Raw genomic sequence first — 23,938 nt, forward strand, 5'->3', positions numbered from 1 at the left:
CACTTTAACATCTTACTGTCCTTTATGGGGTTTGCCACGTTGTGTAAATCATGTTTATTGACAAGGTTTGAAGAAAAAAAATAATGAGTTCATTCACAGATAGACTCAGGGACAGAATTTTATCAAGAAGATTTTAGGGAACAGAAACCATCTGCCAGACTGCATCAAATCTAGCTAGAATGGTCAGTAAAAAAAATACATTTTTTAACCAGAACAAAAACAAACAAGGACTCGTTATAATGTTTTTATGAGGAAAGGGAAAGTGTTGCATTTCCTATCAGTCTGAAACAATTCCTGGTTTTAGGGAGGTTCAAGTGGTCTTTCCTTCCAAAGGAGTCCATCCCACTCTCTCTGGGATGTCAGAGAAGATAGCTCCAAGCAAGGAGCAAAGGCCTTCCAGATGAGGCCTGAGGATGGTGGTTCTGAATAGAATCATCATTCTTTCAGGCCTTTAGGACACTGATCATCACTTCAGAACTGAGACAAAGATGTTTACAAGGCAGAAAACAATTATTCATATTGCCGACTGTATTTTTATTTAATATCACTAAATGTATTACCAAAGAAGTGAAATGTATGACTGTTCAAATCATAAGTGTGCATAATCCTAAATACCAAGAAATGAAAGAAAACTTCATTAGTTACCCAGACAGCCGAGAGAAGCTTCGAGGGAGTGAAAATGAAAACATTCAGACTTAAAAAAATCTTATCCTAACCTTTTCTTTATCCATACTTGATCCACATTTCCTCTCTAGGAATACATGACCTATACAGTCAAATACTTAACAATAGAAAATATTTGTATCTTCTGCTACTTGTTATTTCCTTAGCAGATTTTACATCTTAATTTCACTCCAAGACGCTCCTCTTGATTAAAATACAGTTTTTCAGTGTAGATACATGATATTTTTGATTCACTTTTTCTTTCTGCAGGGAACTATTGGGTTACTGTTACTGTGATGCTCCTTTTCATGCAGTTCGTTTCTGAAGAATAGGCTTTATTTTCCTTAGTTTAACACTACCAAATGCTAGAACTCTTCTATTCCTATAGAAATATTTATAAAAGAATAAATAAAGAAGACACAATAATCATTCCAAACTAAGGAATTTAAAATGTAAACAGCTTCTCACAAAGTCTTTATCTCTTTGGAGCTTATTCCTGTCCTCTCAGAACATTCTTCAAACTCTGCCAGAAACAGTGTATATTACATACAATAACTAATCGACATACACTGTATAAACAGTGAGAATTTTTTTAATTTAAAAATCAACTGCAGTGCTAGAGACTTTGCTGAGACAGACACGGACATCTCACTTTACTGTAACACCAGTGCAAGGGAGTTATTGTGATGTTGCTGGCCAAGAACCTCATACTTTGTTATCTCAGTCACTGCATATATCATGAAAGGTCACATCCTTAAGTGGGAAAATAAATTCTTCTGAAGGAATGAAGATGTTCCACAGAATATTTCTGGGCACCGGTATTTTTCTTGAACTGTGAAAGATTCAGATTGCCCTTATAAATGATAGGATTTTGTTGTTATAGTTTGAAGTTTTCAATAAGAAAATATTATGCATCTTCTGAGTAGATTTACACTGAATAGGAAAGAAATAAGAAAAACATTTACTTTACAAGATAGTTTAAGGCTCTGATGGTATGCTCCCTAACTCTTTCTCACTGCTAAGCAAAGTTGCAGCATCGGTCTACTTTTGCCACTGCAGAATCTCTTCTAAAATGTACTTGTCTTATAAAACTAATTTTCAGGATGGGAAAAGAAATATATATATATTATTACATTTTACCCACGCTGTTTGATATTTAAGAAAAGTTTCTGGAGATATTCCCATGTATTCTGAATTAAAGATTTCTGTTTTTAACAAGGATGAGATTCTCCCTTCTCCACACTTTGTCACTGAACACTGTGGAAGGAAGTTTCAAATTGTTCAGCATATACAGTTGCTGAGAGGAAAAGAATTTATATGAATCTGAGAGAATTGTGACGAAAAACTCTAGGAAGTATTTCTTATAAAGCATGAGTCTCAGTAACAAGTGCTATATTTATTTTTACAAATACACGGTCAAATAAAAGACCATAAAATGTAAATTTAGGTAAGATTTACTTGAGTCACCCTTATTAATTAGTACATATATATATATATATGTTTGGGTGTCTTATGACAGAGTATTATCTTCTCTGACTTTTCTGTGTGGTCTTTGGATAACAATGAGCAGAAATTGTGGGATTTTACTCCTAGTTATACACTCCACGGTATGTGTAGGGAACTTTCCTATTCTGTTTGTTTTGAGCATATCATATATTCCTTTTTATTCCTTTCTCTTTCTTTTTCTTTTTCTTTCTCTTTTTCTTTTCTTTTTCTTTTTCTTTTTCTTTTTCTTTTCTTTTTCTTTTTCTTTTTCTTTTTCTTTTTCTTTTTCTTTTTCTTTTTCTTTTTCTTTTTCTTTTTCTTTCTCTTTTTGTCAGTTATCCTCAGGGAGTTTCCTTCTTCTTGTGCTGAGCAAGTCTCGTATCTGCAGAAAAGTAGGCTCGTAGGTTTAATCCAGAAATATTATATTCACCATAGATGCAAAAGAAAGGGCCGTGATGTTCAGCATTATGATAATCATGATAACAATCAGCATTTGGAAGCCACCTGTCAGCTGTCATCAGTGAAGCAGGACACCAGAGCCTTTTGTCTTTCTTTTCTTTTACCTTATTAGCTTTCTGCTGTAGGACTACTTTTGATTTCATATATGGCTCCCTGCCTGACTGCCCAGAAGGAAATCACATGGCTTGAACTGTGGTTCAGCGGATGTTTCCCTTGGCTGCTCCTCAGTTCACTCCACCCTTGCCCAGAGGTATTCTTTCTTGTTCCCATGCCATCTCCTTGCACAGCACAGCTGTTTGTCAGTCTGTGAGATGAACCAATACAAGGAAAGGATTAAAAGCCTTAAGGTTAAAAATAGCCCTTTTAAAAATGTATTCTTAATCAAAATCGGCTGATATTAATCAGCTGAGGTTAATTGGCAAATCCATTGTGTCATAAGCATCTCCGCACTAACGAGATGAGCTATGGATGGGAATAAGCATGGAGGCAGGAACAGCAACAGGCAGCTTTGTTGTTGGAGCACAATCTGTGAAACTAAGGTATCTCTGCCTCTGTAACACCAACAGATATAAAAAGTTTTTAAATGTTGGTTTAGAACATCATCAGTTATAGGACTGATGAGAGCAACAGCTTCTCTGTTTATAACACTACTTAAAGACAGAGTGTTTAATACATCAACAGCTTGGCAGGATTCAGTTTGCGATTATCTTTCTTTGATGGAGCATCTGGCGCCATCAACTGCTACCCAGTATGAGACATCAGGCCTATCCAAATCATGTGAGATTCAGACTTGCATTATGAGAAGAGTGTAACACATAGGGCTGTTTGGTTGGATCGCTTTCTCTTTTTTTCCCCTCTGTGAATATTTATTCCAGCAGATTTATCTCTGTTCCTTTTTCCTTCTGTTCAGAACTGTCATTTTTAAAAAGCTCCAGATGTAATATCATCAGATACTATTTAGAAAAAAAAAAATCTTCTGCATTTTTATCATTGGTTATGTATTTAGTTTGCAGCGTATCTGGAATTCAAGTAGGTACCACTAATAAGTCTAGCAGACAAACCGGTATTGCCAAGAAAATCTATTACAAAACTGAATCCTAGATTTTCTGAATTTCTCATTTCTATCACCTCTAGGTCTGAGTTGAGGATTGATGGATTGAAAGAATCTGTATTTTATGTCCTGGCCCCATTTTTTTTTTTTTTTTTTTTGCACTTAACTTTCAAGAGATCATAAAAATAATATGAAATACGCATACTCATCAATGCCAGTCATCAGCAAATAAAATCCAGTCAGCACAAATACCAGTCAAAGATTTGTAATTCCTACTTTTAGAATGGCTGAAATTGAATTCACAGTCTGGCCTACATTATGTGACTCAGACATTGCTAGGCCATTTATAAATACAATAATAATGGAATACTGGTTGCATTTCTATTTCAAAGTGGAAATGTGTTTTTAATTGATTCTTGATTCAAGTTGTCTGAAATCTTTTTTCCTTTGAGTTTAGTTACTTTTAACATATCCAAAGTTTCATATCAAAGGCATCTTAAATGATTTCTTATTCCTTAAGCTATGATTCTGTAACTCACAGTGTTGGTCATTCCAAAAGTAATGCCTCTTGTTTCTGAAGAAACCACAACAGACACAATAAAAGAGAGCAAACTATCACCTACAAAACCTGTTTTTCAACGCAGACGCCACCATAAGCTATGTTTTTTCACCAGCAATGAACAAGGACCTGCATGCCATGTTCATAAAAGCCTGCACAAGCAGAGGTGATCCACTGTTTCACAACTGCTGTAACAATGTCATTGACAGGAAAATGTTGCCCACATTGTCTATCTTTCATCAGTCTTAACAGTTGGAAGTCAGAAGGCACCTAGTTCAGAATAGATGGTGGGTGTGGTAGGACAGTCCAGCCAAGATTTGCAATGCAGTCCACAGTCTTCAAACTGGTATGGGGCCTGGCGTTATCATGTTGCAAGAGAGAGATCGTTTCCTTCTCTGGTCTAATTTGGGAAGTTAAAGCCTTTAGATTAGACAGTACCATGATGTAGTGGTAAGATTTGATGGTTTGTCTGGATACCAGGAAATCCAGAAGCATCACACCTTTCCTATCCCAAAAGACAGTGCATGTCATTTTACCTGCTGAGAGATGTGTCTTGAACATTTTATTTGATGGAAATTCACCTGTCACCACTCCATGGACTGCAATTTTGACTCCAGCTCACAGTAGTGACATAACACCTCATCACAGGTAATGATGAAATCTTCAAAAATGGCTTCTTCTGCCTTGTATTTTGAAAAACTTGAAGAAAGCGTCCACTCTATTCCTGTATTTGAGGAATCCATCTGTTCCAAACTGCTGTATTCAAATACTGCCACTGTTGTTTCCAATTCATCAAAGCCAACATTCAGTTTTGTAATGAGTTCTTGATTATGTGCAAATGAGCTGATGGTGATGCTCTTCATTTCAAGGCATGACAGAAGAATATGGCAATACAGAACATAACTTGTCTTTCACATCACTGTTTCCACTGCCGAAAAGCACCACTCACCACCTTGTTGTGCTCACATCTACTCTCTGGTCTTCACAAATATTTAGCAAGCATCAATGAATGTCAGTGAGTGAAACGGTTTCCACAAGGAGGGATTCAATCACATATCTTTCCTTCATACACACTTCCATGTCAGGCACCGTTTTGTCAGACTGACTCTTTGTTGTCATCTGTCACAGAGGAACAGAATATAATGGAATATTATTGCGAAGGTTCAACCTATTCTGCCATACCACCACCATCTGTCTCTGACGTTGTGGGAAAACATAATAAAATAGGAGGCATTACTTTCAGAGAAGCCCTCACATATGACTACTTACAGCAACTTATGAGAAATGACTGCAGGGAATTATGTCTATGATAAGACTGACGTGCAATTCTGCAAATGTCTCAGCTCTGCCCTTTCAGCCTATTGCTGATCTTAATCATGTTCACAAAGTTCATTATATGGGAATAAAAGAATGTAAGAGGGTCCAGTATGTCAGAATATAGCATGAAAAACTGGATTTACTGATGTAAACTGGAGCATAGGCTTTTCTACTTGAAAAATGGCTAGTTCACATCTATCCTTCCCTTCTTCTCTTGGGAACATTTTTCTTTCCAATTCAGCTTTCTTTTTTCTTTCCCATGAACATTTTTGCATTTAGAAACTTGGCTGCATCCATTAATTTTAGAGAACTTACCTAAACATAAAGGAATGCTTAAACTTCTTTGAGACTATCTGCATGTTCGTCTAAAAACAAAGTTTTCTTTGTTCTTTTATTTTTACTATGTATTGAAACTTTTCATTGTTTTTATATTGCTGATTTAAAAAATAAACTCTTACCTAATAGAGATAAATGTCTAATTTTTTCTAATTTATTCTAATACTAATTTCTAATTTATTGATTGATTTAGCAACAGCTACTCTTATTATTCACTTTAGTTTGTTTCAGTGATTCATCTGGAGAAACTCTGGAGTGAACTGAAGTCTAAGCTAGACCCTGAATTTCAGGAGAGCAAACTCACGCTGTTTAAGAAATTGATGGACAAGATCCCCTGGGAAACTCTCCTTAGGAGCAAAGGAACAGAACTGAGCTGGCAACACTTTAAGAACACGTTTCTGAGAGCACAAGAGCTCTCCATCTTCCAGAATAAAAAATGAGTCAGAAGAGGTAGGAAACCAGCATAGCTGAGCAGGACCTGCTGTCCAAGGTGGAGGAAAAAAAAAAAGGAAAAGTATACGCAGTGGAATTAGGGATGGGTGGTCTGGGAAAAATACAGGGATGCTGTCAGGATGTGCAGGGATGGGATCAGGAAAGTCAAGGTGCAGATGGAATTGAATTAGGTGATGGATAAGAAAAACAATAAAAAAGGGTTTAGTTAGATACATTGGGCCAAAGACACAGGTGAAGGAAAGTGTACCACCTCCGATAAATGAGAAGGTAGAGCTGGCCTCTCCAGACACAGAGAAGGCTAAGTTCTGAAAAAAAAAAAAAAAAAAGCTAGTGTTGTTTCCAAGCTGCTGACAATCATATCTGAAAATTGTTGGCTGTCAGGTGAAGTCCCAGAGACTGGAAAAAGGGAAACATCAGTCCTGTATTCAAGAAAGGGAGAAAGGAAGACCCAGGGGACTACAGGACACTAAGCATCACCTCTGTGCCTGGAAAGATCATGGAGCACATCTTCCTGTGAGGTTTGTTAAAGCACACACAAAATGAGTAAATGATCTAAGACAGACAGAGTGTCTTCACCAAGGGCAGATTGTGCCTGATCAAAGTGGTGGCCTTCTATGATGGAGTGATGACTAAGGAAGGACAACTGATGTCATCTACCTGGACTTGTTAAGGCCTTTGACATGGTCCTGCATCACTTCTCCCTATCTCCACATTGGAGAGATATGGATCTGAAGGCTGGCCTATTAGGTGGATAAAGAATTTGTTGGATGTTTGTAGCCTGAAAATTTGTGGAGATCAAACAGTGGATGTGAATACAGCGATGTGGTGGATGGTGTATTACAGCAGTGGTGACAGTAAGTCATTTCTGCTGGTGCAGATATTTATGAGCACAGCATGCACCATCACTAACAAAAATGCATAGCTAATGGTGGTGACTATTCTGGCAAGAGTGTTCTGTATTGGAGTGTTTGCTCGATCAAATATTGTAGTGTTCTTAGTATCTGTCGTAGTTCCTATTGAAATAAGTAGGAGGCATTACTTTCAGTGTGACTTATGTAAACACACCAAAATAGAAGTTGTGACAGTATTTTGATTCATTTCTTCAGCCTCTCTGTGACTTCCTGATTATAATTTAACTTCTTTCTCTGAAGTTAACAATTTATTTGAGCCTCTCTAAGTGACCAAGGAGATTTCACTTAAAATAATGTACCATCATAACCTATTTTATATCACATTGAAGAACATTTCAATCTACTACCAAGATTTTAAACATAAATCCAATGCAAATCAAGACCACATTTAATTGTGGTTTAAGGGAAACCACACTTAGAAATAAATAAATTGAGCTGAAAACAAAATTAATCTATTTTTCAACCAGATTTCTGTTTGACAACTCCTCACATCACTTCAATTCTTGACAGAAGAGAGAGGAAGAGATCAAGCAAATGAGATCTACAGTGAACAACAACACTTCTATTCACCATTCTGCCTCATATATGTTTTTCTTCTGCCCATATCAAAAAGTTTACAAAAAGGAGAACAAATGCAGGACAGCATTCCCTGAAGAACATTAACAAGTATTTCTGAAGTAAAAAGTTCCATTTCTTTATTTCAGAAATATTAACGTCTTCAAAACGTAATAATGGATATTTCTCTTTCTGTTTACCACAGAAACATAGTCCAAAATGGAACAATTTTTCCAAAAGGATCAGCAGTCTATGCACATTGGAAACACTGAGCTTCAGTTTACAATCCGAGCTTTATAGCTATAGTCCTGGGTTAACATTCAAAAGAGGAAAACAATAAAATAAAAAAAACAACCTGGAAATCTATTCCAAATCCTAGAAATTATGCTCTAGGGAACAATGCCCCCTTGGCAAAGACACGGCCTGGATGATCTAAAGGTGTTTTCCATTTCTGCATAAGTCTTTTTTTAGGTATGTTTAATAAATTTAACTTCTACAAATGCCACAGCAGATACTAACGGATGAGATTAACCAAAAGATCCAAATAGATCTGACATTGAAAATATGTACAGATGTTGTTACGTACAAAAGCGAGGCCTTGGACTTGGTGAGTCAGACTCACAACTCATGGATAAATATCAATGTGGTTGCAGCTTTTAGTTTCTGATCCTTTTTTGCTTGTGATAGATATTGAGTAGAAGAGAATGAATTCTACCGAGGTATGCGCACAGGCAAGTCTAAGAAGGGGATTTGCAAATTAGTAGCTAATCTATCAGTCCAGTCCCAGACTTCTTTCATTTGCTGATTCCCTCCGAATGATGAAGAGCTTCAGGTACAGCCAGGTTAGACTTCTTGTATGTCACAGGAGACGACTGAAAAGGGCTGTATTTTGAAATAGGAAGTTGAAATCTTCTGTTGAGTGGCATGCAAGATGCAGTATTTTGACTAGACAACTGACAAAACTGGGTGGCTCCCACACTCCTGAGGCACACATACATTTTACTTCATCTGGTCTAGCCTCTGCAGATTATTTGTCTTGTGACTACATCCAAGCAGCTCCAGTATCCCAGTAAGGGATATGAACACAAATCTGTCATTTGTGGTTAGTTGTGTCCTAGCTTATCCCCAGCTAAACCTTTGAACTGTTTATTCATTTGGGAAGGACCTGTATTTTTGCAGATTATACATTAACATCTGTTGGTTCAACCACAGCAGGCAGCTAAGTACCACCCAGCTGTTTTGTTCAGTCTCCCCACATGGAATGGGAGAGACAAACTGGAAAGAGAAAAGTGCAAGAACTCATGAGTTTAGATAAAAGCAGTTTATTAGGTAAACCAAAGCTGAGCATGTAAGAAAATCAAATTAAGAGACTCATTCATTATTTCCCATCAGCAGACACTTCCAGGAAAGCAGGGTTCATCATGTGTAATGGTTTCTTAGGAAGACAAACACCATCACTCTAAATATTCCTCCCTTTCCTCCCAGCTTTTATTGTTAAGCATCACACCATATGGTATTGGACACCTCTTTGGTCTCAGTAAGTTGCCCTTGTTCCCTAGTTCCTTGTCCCCTCCCAGCAACTTGTGCACCACCAGCTCCTCGCTGGCAGGGCAGCGTGAGAAGTAGAAAAGTTCTTGACTCTGTGTAAGCACTGCTCTACCCCAACTGGTTACTTTGGTTTATCACTGGTATTTTCACTAAAAACCTAAAATCCACTTGAGCAAAGGGATTACTCAGGCAACTCACAATGCCATTATTCTCTAGTGATTAGCTTTGCCCAGTGGGGGCAGCAATTGTAAAGACAAATTTGCAGCTGGTAGTAGCCATGCTTCTAGGATATAGGCAGAAAAAAAAAATTGTTCTTCCTAACCCAAAAGCCTTACGGCTGTCAGTAAAGATTACAGTTAACAACACCTGCAATTGGCCTGTAATTGGCCTGCAATTGCTGACAATATACTTCTTATTTGCTCTACAGAATATCTAGAAAATCCTAATAGAGTTAACTTGGAAAGAGTATTCCCAACTCACATAACTTTATGGGCTTAGAGAAATGTTCCTAGTCCTCAACAAAACAAACCTAACAGGCTTTATTATTATTTTTTTCTCCATGGGAAGAAGCAAAAACTAAGTAAACAGACAAAGGAAGCAAGAAACTGTCAAGAAATTGTACTCACAGATTAGCAATTATGGCAGTTGCCTAGTGTGTGAGAGATCCTGATCCTCTTCCCAAGACCCAGGCGTATTTGCAGTGCAATTCTAAGAAGAGAAAAGAGAGAGAGAAAGCAGCATTGACCGCAGACTGTGATGTAGAAGATAGTGATCAAGGTATAAGGTCAATACAGATATTTTACCTTTTTAGCTATTTGCTGTTCAATTTTCTTACTTGCTGCTTTTGACAAGAGCTCATATAAATGAGCATTAGAATTATTTATTTATTTATTTATTTATTGACAGTTTTCTTGCAGATCTAATATATCTGGGGAAACTTTTTAGTGTAGAAAACTGGAAATTCTCCATAGCATTTCAATATCTAGGGACTTTACACGTCATCTGCAGAGCCAGGTTGTATTTCAAAGACCTTTGAGTGGGAGAAGACACAACAGATAAACTGTAAATGAAAAGGAACTGCGACAGAAAGGAAATGGGAAGTTAATCATTAAATAGCTTTTTCTAGAGGTCATATATGAGATGATTAAAGACTCCATATCTCCTGGTTTCTAGAATATATCCTACTATTCAATTGTCCTATATCTAGATAGGCTTAGAGTAATTCTTTGTCCTCTTTAACGACTGAACTGACCACGCCATAAAATGTTACCTCCAAAAGACCAAATTCTGGTGGACTCTGGCCCAAGTCAGAGAGAATGGAAGTAGAAAGCACCTAACAAAATTCTGTTAAAAATTGAGTAAGTTAGTTCAAATATTAGAACTTCCCCTGTAGAAAAATCTACATTTTTCTCAAAATTTTGCCCCTTAGGAACATCTAAGCATAGTTCTATTTAAAGCAGAGAAAGCATTACTTCTCAGATCTTATAGCCTAAAGCATACTCTGTATATTGTATTTGAATCTTAATGTAGAAGTTGGAAATAGGCTAAAGCCACAGATGCCTGGATATGGGCATAAATATTTTCAGCATGATTTTCCACTTAGAATCACGTTTTTCACCTCTCCGTGCTGGCTTTTCCTTGCCCGCGGTGATCTTTTTCTCAATTTTATTTGGTTTTGTTTGAGTCAGACAACATCCTTATTGATGGAAACAGTGAGGAATACCAAAGGCATATGTATTTATGCAGTTATTTGATTTCTAAATAAAGCAGTATTTGCAGTTTTTTGACAGTCTATATGAGTCATGCAGAAGCTCTCACCAGTACGCACACTAATGAAAAAACTTTGCCTACAATAATTTTCAGATACAACTAAAAAATATCACTCATCTATCTCCTTTTCAAATATTTTAGAAAGACTGCAAGCATTTCCCAACTATAAAAGAAAACTAAATATAATCAATTTGCTAGCGCCAAACCAAGTATCACAGCAATTATCAATTATATGGCCCAGGAGTTGGTGGTGACAGGAAGGGCAAGGACAGGACTAGAAGCTATTTCTTCTCTTTAATGCTTAACATAATAAAAAATTAGAAGTATTGGTTTACTACCTACCTGACAAAGGAACTAGTCAGGTAGATTCTTGTTTTTAAGCCCATTTATCTTAACATATTTATATATTTGATCCAACAAAATAGAGTCAGAGTGTTCAGGGAGCACTCAGACTTGGTGGGTAACCAGTCATCACATAAACCTTCAAAGTCATCTGACTTTGGTTGTAAGGAGTTGTAAGGAGGATCCGGGAACTACAGGCCTGTTATCCTGACTTCAGTGCCAGGGAAGGTTATGGATCAGATTGTCTGGGGGGAGATCATGTAGCATATGTGGGACAACGTGAGGATCAGGCCTAGCCAGCATGGGTTCATGAAAGGCAGGTCCTACTTGACCAGCCTGATCTCCTTCTATGATCTAGTGACCTGTCTGGTGGATGAGGGAAAGGCTGTTGATGTGGTCTATCTAGACTTCAGCAAAGCCTTTGACACTGTCTCCCACAGTATTCTCCTGCAGAAGCTGGCAGCCTGTGGTTTTGACAGGTACCCTCTTGGCTGGGTAAGGAACTGGCTGGAGGGGCAGGCCCAGAGAGTGGTGGTGAATGGAGCTAAATCCAACTGGCGACCAGTCATGAGTGGTGTTCCCCAGGGGTTGGTGCTGGGGCCTGTCCTGTTTAATATCTTTATTGATGACCTGGATGAAGGCATTGAGTGCAACCTCAGTAAGTTTGCCGATGACACCAAGTTGGCTGGAAGAGTGGATCTGCCTGAGGGTAGCGAAGCCCTACAGAGGGATCTGGACAGGCTGGATAGCTGGGCTGCAGGCTACAGAATAAGGTTCAACAAGACCAAATGCTGGGTCCTGCTCTTCAGCCACAACAAACCCGGGCAACGCTACAGGCTTGGGGCGGAGTGGCTGGAAGACTGTGTAGAGAAAGTGGACCTGGGATTATTGATTGATGTTTGGCTGAATATGAGCCAGCAGTGTGCCCAGGTCACCAAGAAGGCCAATGCCACCCTGGTTTGCATCAAAAACAGTGCTGCTAGCTGGAACAGGGCAGTGATTGTCCCCCTGTACTCAGCTGTGGTGAGGCTGAGTACGGGGTTCAGTTTGGGGCCCCTCACTGCAAGAAAGACATTGAGGCCCTGGAGCTTGTTCAAAGAAGGGCAACAAAGCTGGTGAGGGGTCTGGAGCACAGACCTTATGAGGAGAGGCTGAAGGAGCTGGGAATGTTCAGCCTGGAGAAGAGAAGGCTCATGGGAGACTTTATTGCTCTCTATAACTCCCTGAAGGGAGGCTGTAGTGAGATGGGTGTCAGCCTCATCTCTTGTGTATCTGGTGATATAACTAGAGGGAATGATTTCAAGCTGTGCCAGGGGAGATTTAGGCTGGGCGTTACGAAATACTACTTCTCTGAAAGAGTGGTTAGGCAGTGGAATGGGCTGTCCAGGGGGGTGGTGGAGTCACTGACCCTGGAGGTGTTCAAGGAATGTTTGGGTGTTGTGTCGAGGTTCATGGTTTAGTAAGAACTGTTGGTGATGGGTGAATGGTTGGACTGGATGATCTTGTAGGTCTTTTCCAATGTTGGAGATTCTGTGATTCTGTGACTTTTTAGACTGGTTGGAGAGGAAAACAGTATATTGTTTATTAAACTGCATGTTTATTAAACCATACACATCATTTTATTATTTGAGACTGTATGTTGTGAATGAGGAGAAAAGGAATCTTTTTCTTTGAATTGTTAATACATTTGTCATTTATTGATATGAGTAAAACATCTGCTGAAAAGCAGCCCCAAAATAACAAGTTGCAAGAGGCTTATCTGTTCTGTCTACTCTCTACCAGTTTCTCAGGAAGCAGCTGGAAATTTGTATGTGTGTGAGCAAACCAACTCACAAAAGAATTAATGAAAAAATCAACTGGGCATGAATATAGAGTTCTACATAACTGCCAAATAAAAGCCAGATTCAATCTAGTCCTCTACCAGTGGGAGCCAACAATAATAATAATAGAAAAAACATACAGCATATAATTTAATTTTAAAGACAATGAAACAAGATTCTGTATGCACAGCAAATGTTAAATAAACCAAAAGGACATTCTTAAATTTGCATCATCAAACCATTAAATGCTCTCTAAGTTCAATGCAGCATGTTAATAATGTCAAATTCCTAGAAAGCTATTTCTGCAGAATATATCATCACAGAAGGAAAAACACCAAACAAACCTATGGAAATTGCAAAGCCACTGCTGAATAAAAACTATATTTAGATGTGTAAGCAAATTCCATTTAAAGGTTAAGTATTTCTGTAGAGCAAGAAGCAGTAAGCACTGAAGATCTGTCAGTACAAATGCTTTTCCACCAGTACAAATGCTTTTCCACAAACAAAGCTGTACAAGCTGAGAAAAGACTTCTTCCTTCTCAGTTTACCCAAGGAACCTAGAAATGACCTGTTACCCCAGAAGAGCTCCCTAGTGGGAAAGTGCAAAATGTGGATGGGTGAAAAAAGAAAAATATTAAAATAGTCTGAGTAAACTTTTGAGCAAAGCAACAACTCTCTGACTGCAATTAATTATGCTTCCTGATCAACATTTCTTGCCTGTGCACTTTTGTCTACAGATCAGTTTCCTGTCGTTGCCATCCAGGAGATGCTCTCAAGTAATCCATGTGCTATGAAGTCTGTGAACTATCCAGCTGATGCTAAAAAAAAAAAATATTCAGGTCAATATTCAGGTACTTCACTGTAGGAAGAAATATTTCTTTCATCTTTTTAATGGAAGAAGGCAAAGGACATGGAAGTATCCTTTCAATGTCGGGGACATATGTCTCAGTTCTCTCTTATGTTAATATCTTTACTTACTGCTGAACAGTCTTCCATGTTCCATCAGAGACAGAGGTTGTCTTCATTTGACAGAAAATACGAAAATTCTCAGGCAATAACTTTAAGATTTGAGGAATAACAGGATGAGTTCTTTACAGGTTGATAGTTAATTCCAGAGGAACATTCCTCGTTTCTTCAGTAGAATTATATATTTAAATTCAGTTTAAGTGAGGATGGGAGATAATCAGGCAAAGTCCTGGGTTGCTTTTTTTGTTAGAAATCTGCCATATGGAATATTACTGCTGCACAAAACAGTATTGTTTGAAACAGGCTATTGAAAGTATCCCAAGTTGGGAACTTCATCCAGTTTTCTCTGGATTCAGTCTAGGCCTCCGTATGCTTTGCTCCAGTAAGCTTTTTAGGTACTTACCTATGTGTCATTCACACTGCAGTTTGCAAACTGACTTTCAGCTCTTGCAATATTTATTGTTCTTTCCATTATCAAGAAAGCTGCAAAAACAAAATGATGTGTTTTAACCATGGAAATATGTGAAAATGTGTGAAAGAAGTAGTGAAGAACATCATTCTAAAGACAAAAGAAATATGTCCTCTGAAATTATTGTTTTCCTCTTACAGATTTCCCAAATCATAAATAGGGGGAAAACAAAAGCATAAGAATGAATATAATATTGTTGCCAATTTGCCTTCTGAAATTGGAAGAAATTCACACCATATTCCCCAAAATGCAGGAATTAATTTTCATGTACTTGGAAGATTAACACTGGCTGTTGGAAGAAAATTACTGTCATTCATATTTGCTCTATTAGCTAATGAAAAATAATGAAAAAATACCTCTCAGTTTATATTAACCCATTAAATGAATCTGTATTTTCTTAAGGATAAAAAAACTTAAATACTTCTTAAACAAAGTCTGACAAAGTTGATATCAGAGGTGGAGATAGATATAATAGGAAAACGCAGACTTTCTTCCACAGGAAATACAAATTAGCAGCAGACAGGTATCTGAGAGGCACTACAGATGCTTTCCTACCCCCCTTTTTGCTTCCTGCAGCAGGATTTTCTTTATCATCTAGGGACGGGGAAAAGATGTAGATAAAGCAGAGATTCCTGTCAGCTCACCTCTCCAGCCTACCAAAGTGTCTCTAGATGACATCCCACCCTTCTGGTGAAGACATTTCTTATGTCCTCAAATTAAGATTAAATGTCTTTTTAAAAGATAAGCGTTAGCCACAGCAAAGAGAACTCAATGCAGTTGTTTGATCCATTTCAAACAGAAAATGAAACTAGGTGATCTAACATTTCCTTCTTGTTTCAAGTACATCATTCTATTAAATGGATATTTATTTGTTTTTCTTGGCTGGTCAGAGATACTCAGATTAACGTATTCTCAAAAAGAAAAAAGCTTTTAATTTAAGACTCTGATGGCTAATTTCAACAGTGGTTCCAACTCCTTGGAAACTGAGCATTTTCTTTCATATAGCAATTCTCTGGATAATTTAATCAAAGCCAGATGATGCACACTCTTTCTTAGTATTTCAAGATATTGTTGACTATGCTATGATGATAGCTTCTTTTCAACTAAAAATATGATTTCTCAAAGGACCACTTGGTAACTAAACTATATTAACAAATTTGTGTATTTTTTGTCTGGCAGAGAGATATACATTTAAGTACTGAATCAGAGAAGGGTGGGTTAAAACAATTATTTTCTATTTGTAACAGACCCCTGGCCTCAGGGAGCCAGTCTCTTGCTGTGCAATTTGGAGAACAGATAAATGATGATTAAGCTCCAGAACTTCTGGCATAAGAAATGTGGGGAGAAATGTGTGTCTATGTGGCTATCAGTTTTGCTGTTGCTGCCCCTTAGGGTCCCTTTCTGCTCCATAAGTGTTGTCACAGACTCTAATGGTCACTCTAAGGCCTAGATCGGCTCCAACTAGAACCACTCAATTAAAGCTTCTCAGTCAGTCCCAGCATTAGTCCAGGCTCCCCTGTGCATCCCAAAGAAAGGAATAAGACAGGAAGTAGTACTGGCCTCTAATCCTCAGACTAAATAGGTCCGGATAGCTAAATTTATTTTCCTGAAAGGATACCTGTCTAGCTGTGAACTTCCTTTCTTGTACCACTTGGGAAGTATATCTTAGTTCTCAGAATCATAGACAAATTCAGAAGGAAGGGACCTCAAAATATCAAGTCCAGCCTGTGCTCAGAGCAGAGTCTCCTTCTGTGTTAGATCACACTGTTCAGGATCTTTTTTAACCCACACTGATTTCAAGCATCTGCCAAACTCTGCACTGTGCCTAAACGTGGCTGCACAAACTGCTTTTTGACTGTTTCTAGCTAATTGATTTAGATTTTATTCTCCTTTTCTAGCTTTCTTGTAACCAAGCCCTGTTCTCACAACCCGACCTCAGTTCTTCAGATCATGCTGTTGTTATATCTCCACTCAGAAACCTAACTCCCATTTGGGTTCTCCTGTATTTTTACTCGAAACTATGAATTCTGTGAAGATTTGCAGAACCACTTGAATGTAGTTGTTGACTTTCATGGCAGAAAGTTCTATACAGAAGATTTTCCTAAGCATAATCTGATCCTGCATTACCTCATGTTTAAAATACTCCACATGGAAGTTGTAAGGCATTGAGTCATTTTTCCTATGGAGAGTACATTAGTTTAGATAGAAACATTTTTCTACTGTCTGAAATAAATTAAGACGGGTCTGACAATTTCTGATACACACTGATGCCAATTGAATAGGAAGAACTAAGAACACCTTATATTCTGTTTAAAAATAAGCAGTATTCATTCCAAAAAGTGCCTTACTTACCATAAAACTGCTTCCAGCTCTCTTTTCAAGAAGAACTTTATTTAACCAGAGTAGCAGAATAAGATCAGCCAAACTTATAAAAACCAAACAACGCATTGAGGATGAAAAGCTAGTAAACACTGTTTATGATTCTGAAGAACAGGAGCATTGGCAGTAAATACTATTCTGAGCAGCCAGCATTCTGAGGGGGAAAAAAATACCCACACTCTTTTTTTCAGGAGGGTCCCTGATATGGTCCAACCCAGCTAGCGCTGATCAGTGTTCTCAGAGACTGTGTAACAGGTTCCTCAGTGATTCTCTTCTCAAAGAGCTCTGTTGATAGGGTTTAAGCACAGAATAAGGTACTGTGAGCACAGATAAAAATCTGTCCATATCCACTCTGCTCTGGGCAGCAGCAAACTGAGAAGAAAAAATAAATCCATGGAAAAAAAATTAATAATAATAACCATCAGCAAAGAGAGATTAATATTCAGTGTTTTGGGTAGTCATTTTTATTCAGGAATGAAATATCAGTTCTTGTCTGTATATCTTGAGAAAATGATGAGAAATCCATGTAGTAAATCTGATGCAGAGTGATCAGATTCACGGTGTGCATGCAAACACAGCATCCGTCAACCTTTCCAGACTGTCAGACCCTGCACTGTTATTTGTACATATGCTGCAGGAAGGCAAACAAGCCCAGTTAGAAGTACCACACAATATAAATAGTGGGAGCATTAAATTTCCCAAATAATAATTCAACAAAAACAAACAAACAAAAAACAGACATGTAATTATTCTGGAAATAAAAAACATACAAGCAGAAAGAAGAAATTCAGCTACCCGGTAGCTTGATTTACCTTCAGGAGAGCTTTCCTCTCAGTATATCCTTTTGGATAAAACGTGCAGCATACAGCTATAAAGGTACAATGGGTAAACAGCTGGCTGATGGGTTGGACTCAAGGGGTTATAGTAGATGAGGTTACATCAGGCTGGCTGCTGGCCACTGATAAGGCTCTCCAAGGCTCTGTTCTATTCAATGTTTTTTGTAAGTGATCTAGATACAGAAGTCAAATGCATCTTAATTAAGTTTGCAGACAATACTAATTTAGGAGGAGCTGTTAACTCCTTCAGTAGAAGAGAGGCCTTGCACAGAGATCTTGACAGCTCCCTTTCATCTCAGGATATTCAGTGATGCTATGCAAATCATAAACATACAGATATATCTTTTTCTTTTAATACCAAGCCTAAAGCATCCCAGAAATTCAAGCTAGCAAGAGACAGAAAGTTTATGGCCTGACACTGTTTCTGGTAGATGGGAGTCTGTGCACTGTGAACCCTAGAAAATGTGTGTGCATATTTCTGAAATCACATCTTGGGCATCTTCCACATGCTTGAAAGGGCCTTAACCAAGACTCCCTCAAAATTTGTCTCCAAATAAATCAGTTGTATAAGTATTATTTCTAGAAGTGAATAGCTTTCATCTCTTTATGTGACCTAGTTACAGCGTTTCTCATGAGCTTCTCAATACTCAGATTTTGCTTCCAGCAGTGAATTACTTGTAATACATATTCATTTGTTCATTTTTGCTTCTTCATATACTGAAGGCATGTTTCTGGCTCTGGCTCTGGTGTATCAGGATGCTAGAATGTTGCATACCTATTTAAGCATGCTAATTTCATGTGGAAATAAAAAGTTATCAGTGAGAAACAGAACAAAGAAATAGTATTAGGAAAGGTAGAGTCTGCTAGTATCTATCTCTATCTATCTATCTATCTATCTACAATGGAGTATGTTCCAAAAACATGAAAGAAAATATTTCAGGAAGGTCTTTTCAGATGTGTCATCAAGACATATGTAATTATGTTAAAATTTAATATCTGAGAAATTCGATTTCTTTCTGGTGCACAGAAAAGTTAGTTTCTTCTTCCCCATCAATATATAAGTCATTTCGAAAGTAATGCCTCCCATATCCATGGAAACTACAATAGATACAAAGAGCACAATAGACAATGTTTGATAGGAGAAATTCTCAGATATCACCACTATCAGCTACATAGTTTTGCCAGTGATGAACAAAAGCCCACAGTGTCACTCATTTGGTATTGAGAAAATAATAATAATAATAAAATGAACACTTAAGTAAATACATTTAATCCTCCTTCCCCAGGCTCAGCCTAAGCCGGGAACCTTTCCTTCTCCATTCCCAAACTCATTTTCACATTTTCTCACCAACCTCCAAGCCAAAATGTGGTTCCAAAATACCGAAGTTCCAAAATGCATTTGTGTTGGGTTAGGAACCAGCACATCATTGTGCTCAGCCACATTGCCAAGCAGTTTACGTCACTGCCACAACAGACCCCCTCCTAATGTCCTTACCAGCCTCAGTTGGACGGGCTGATGATTTTTATAGGTGCCTTCTTTCTATTCTACTCTATTCTATTATTTCAGTTCTAAAGAAAGAGATGACTGAAGGGACACAACTGGGTACATGTTCCTCTGCATCCTGAGAATGCCCCCACTTTTCACAGGGGGCCAAGGACTGCAGGGACTGCAACACTGAGAACAGCAACCGCAGAGCTTTAACCGGCATGATGTCTCTCCAGAGCAATAGTTGCCAGTGCTACAACTATTTTTTAATAAAAGGGAAAAAAAAAATAACAGGTGAAGACAGATGTTGGTTTATAACTTTGTTGCTGTTGTTATTAAGCAGCTTCCCTTCCCTGCATCAGCCAACAATCATGAATCTGGACTCAGCTCTGATATGAAGTGGCCAGTCTTGCAGCAGAACTGGAGAGTATTTAACAATGTAGACATCATATTGACATGGTCAGCCAAAACAAGCACAGATGTTAAATATTCCAGAACAGAGAAGTTTGGAATTTCACGCTTATCTACTAAAACAGTATGACATTTGCTATGAATTATAACAGAAGAATCAAATCAAATGCAAATAAATTATATGTAATATATAACTTTACATGCAAAAGAATTAGTTCAAAAACTTTTAATGCCAACCTAAGCAGTAAAAGAGATTTGTAAGCACAGATGCTGTATCATTACTCTTCTAAATACTTGCTGTTGTAGAAATGACATATGTAATTAACAAGTGACCCGATACCCAACTACATATTGCTGTGCTTTTCCCTCATGCGGAAAAGTTCTTAATAGCAGCCTACTAGCTTACTATTTGTGCTGTAAGATGAGATTTGAGTGCAAAGACTGACTTTGGTCAATTATTTGTTCACATCCATAATTAATAATACGGATGAAGGGCGCAAATGCCTGGGGTTGTTAGATTTTGATCATGTAGTTCCAACCCCCTGCTCATGGCAGGGACTCCTCCCTCTAGACCAAGTTGCTCAAAGCCCCATCGAGTCTGGCCTTGTCTGCTTTCAGGGAGGGGGCATCCACAACCTCCCTGGGCAACCTGTTCCAGTGTCTCACCACCCTCACAGTACGAACTTCTTTCTAATATCTAGCCTTCCATCCTCTAGTCCATCCTCTTCCAATTTAAAGTCATTTTCCCTCCTCCAGTTGCTACCTGCTTTAATAAAAAGTCCATCCCTAGCTTTCCTGTAGGCCCTCCTCAGATACTGGAAGACCTGAGGGTCTTCATGGTCCTCCTCTGGACTTGCTTCAACAGCATAATGTCCTTGTGTTGGGGGGGCCCAGAACTGGACGCATGACCAATGTGTCCAATTTGATAAAATATGATCAATATGACTGTTCAAAGAGAGGAGACTAACAGAAACTTGAACTGTCTGGAGATAAGATGGCTGGAAAAATGTCCAGAAAAACTATATCATTTAAAAAATAATAATTTAGAACTGCTCAGAAATTTAGTTTGACCAAAGTTAGAAAGAAGGCTTGTTTTCTATTTTAGCAACCCAAGACACATTTATTTAGTTCAATTTTGATTTCTTTAAATCCAAAATAAAGCTGGAGAGACAATAAAGATCAAGAAGCTGGGCCTCTCTGTTGATGGTGAACGCTGTAACAATACTGATAGAAACAGAAGGTTGTAGATTTCTTTGCTTCTCAGCATGAATGAGTGAGTAAATAGATGCCGTATTGGAGTTTCATGTTTTGAAAATTTGAAGGACAATTTAATTTGTTTGAGAACTCTCTCAGAATTCAAACCTACATTTTGAGCTACTGACACATTTCCCATGGAGTTCCCCCCATTCTAACTTCATCGTTCTAGATGTTCTCTAGAAATCACTGGTTTGGTCTTGAACATGGTCTCAAAGATTTACTGATTTATTTATTACAAAGGTATTTTCATAGAAAGTGGTTTCATTTGCAGTACTGACTGAGTATGAAATACTTGCCTGGTGCTATTCTCCTGTATGGAAAAGAAAGAGCTCAGAATAGGAAGTCAGTGCAAGGCTCAGAGCATGACTATTTAAACCTCTCTGTTATGATCAGGTAATGTACAGAAGGATACAGTATAAATTAATAACCTAAAGAGTTGCCCAAAGCATCAGATCATGTGCTTTTTGAGATGATAAACCTATCACAGCCCAATATGGTTTTCTCTTTCCAGAGGCTGTAACACTCTTACAGGACTGCAAGAGACATTTCAAGACAAATCCAGCATTTCTGCAATTCTCATTTTTGGTTATTTAATTGTATTCTGCAGTTTCTTCTGGCTTTTCTGCAGGAAAGTTTGATTCAGGAAAGTCTGATTCAGGAAGGCAAACAGACGAATCTCTCCTTCCAGACACACTGCACAACAAAAATGTCTAGAGGAATATTTTTAGAGTTATTTCTGAGGTAACATATACAAAAACCCAAAAGGTGAAGCCAGCTGAAAACACACCAGGAAATTAGAGACACTCATCTAACTTGAGTAAATGAGGACCATAGAAATGTTGCTATAACAAATCCTTCATTCATGACGAAGTCGTGCTTCATATGTATATACATACACATGCACACGAGTAAATCATTCCAAAAGTAATGCCTCTTATTCATTTCCATGGAAACTACAACAGTTTTTGTTGTTTTTTTTTAAAAGCACAATAACGCTATTTGATAGAACAAATTCTCAGATAAAAAACATTATTGTTCAACGTAGTCACCACCATCAGCTGTACATTTCCACTAGCAATGAACAAGAGCCTGCATGCCACACTCATTAAAATCTGCGCTGAAAGGCACCACCGACTGCCAAAAAAGTTTAAAAAGTGTCAAATGTCACTGAGTGCAGTGTTCTCCACATGGAGAGATTCAACCACAGTATTCCTTCACATGCACTTCCGTTACCCCTACCATTCTGTCAGATTGCCCCTCTGCTGCCATCTGTCACACAGCAACAAAATACGACGGAATATTGGCAGGAAGGTCTGACCTCTGCTGCCATACTACCAACATCCACCTCTGATGTTGTGGACTAACATAATAAAATAGGAGGTGTTATTTTTACAGTAGTCCTCATACATATGAATATATTTAATATTTATTTTAAGCAAATCAATAATGAAAAGAAACCTACTTCTTCACTGAAAGGGACATGAAATGTATACAGACTACTATCATGTGCATTTTGGCTAATATATATGTCTCTGAAAGAATAGTATGCTTTGATTTTTCTCTGATTTGAAATCCCAGGTACTGCACTAAAGTTATAGCTGCCCAAGGAAAATGTGAAGCCTTACTCATGGAGATTTCAGTGACTGTGAACAGATTGTCCCTGTTCCACCATCTTTTTCAGTCTGCTGTCATGCGTATTGTTGCCATTTGAATGCAGACTTTACATATAAGTTGCAATTCTTGGAATACGTAGTGAGAATAAATTCAAAACCTCCAGTTGAAATCCCAGTTTCAGCAGCACTGGAACCAGAACTAAGACCAGCTATTTCTTGATTTGTGTGGAGTAAAGACAGACACAGATCTCAATAGCTAAAGGAAATCATACTTCCTCAGTCTTTACATTTGGCTCCTATCTGTCCAGCAATGATATCTTTCCTTTGTCTTTGTGTTTTTTCTTGGTTTGTTTAATCAAATGAAGAAATGCAGTAGTATCAAGTGCTCATGTAAAAAAACAAAACAAAACAAAACAAAACTGTTTAAGAACAGTAAATTGCAACTTTCTATGACAAAAGTCCATTTAATTTATCTTAATTCATTCTGGACCCTACAACTGCTGTTAGGACAGGTAAATAAAGACACTCCAAATACCATTTCTATTTGTTTTTTACCAAAAAGCTATCTCAAAAGACATCTGCTAACATTTTTAAACAATTTGTGATCTGCAGGGAAATTTTCAACAACGAATTCATTAGCTTGTTTATATTATCTGTTCCTTAGAAGTCTTGACCACTCGGATTCAATATGCTTAAGACAAAATATTTTGTAGAAAAGATGAGACTCACACAGTGAAGCCACACCACTCAGGGATATGACTCATTTTCTTTGTAAAATCCAAATGGCTTTACAGAGCCAGGAATTTGTTGTCTATGCAAGCAGTGAACACATAAAAAAGGAAGACATTCAGCCCACACAAGATAACCACATACCACCATCAGGAGACCCAGCACTCATAGACCTCAAGGGCCTAGTCAGTAGCAGCTGCAGATGGACAGCCCTGTGACAATGCATGTTCTTCTCCAGAGCATAACAGAATCAGCACCTCTCACTTTGTTTAGACAAGTAATCTTTAGATGCTTAGCTGTATGTTCTGTCTTCATAGCCTTCTCCTGCAATATCTTCCCCACTCAAGCAACTTAAATTCATCATTCTTAAGTATGAAAGACATTATTACACTCTGCACTGCAACTAGAGCTATACTTCTGTCTTGATGTTTACATTTCTGTTTCCATATAGGAATGACTATATGCAAAGAAGCAAGGAACTGACAGTTCCTCCTTCATTGCAGATGGAACTGAACTTGGTGAG

General features: G+C 37.9%; 1 long non-coding RNA gene across 1 annotated transcript; it reads right to left on the reverse strand.

Annotated features, from left to right (window-relative positions):
• Positions 1 to 13,041: 13,041 nt before the first annotated feature.
• Positions 13,042 to 18,201, reverse strand: LOC107308238. The gene is made up of 4 exons (XR_001552699.2): positions 17,896 to 18,201; positions 17,261 to 17,368; positions 14,639 to 14,718; positions 13,042 to 14,087 (listed from the first exon to the last, which is right to left on the reverse strand). It is a non-coding gene; the product is annotated as an uncharacterized LOC107308238 (long non-coding RNA).
• Between the last annotated feature and the right edge of the window lie 5,737 nt (positions 18,202 to 23,938).

This window comes from Coturnix japonica, chromosome 1, assembly GCF_001577835.2.
Source record: "Coturnix japonica isolate 7356 chromosome 1, Coturnix japonica 2.1, whole genome shotgun sequence".
NCBI classification, from domain to species: Eukaryota; Metazoa; Chordata; class Aves; order Galliformes; family Phasianidae; genus Coturnix; species Coturnix japonica.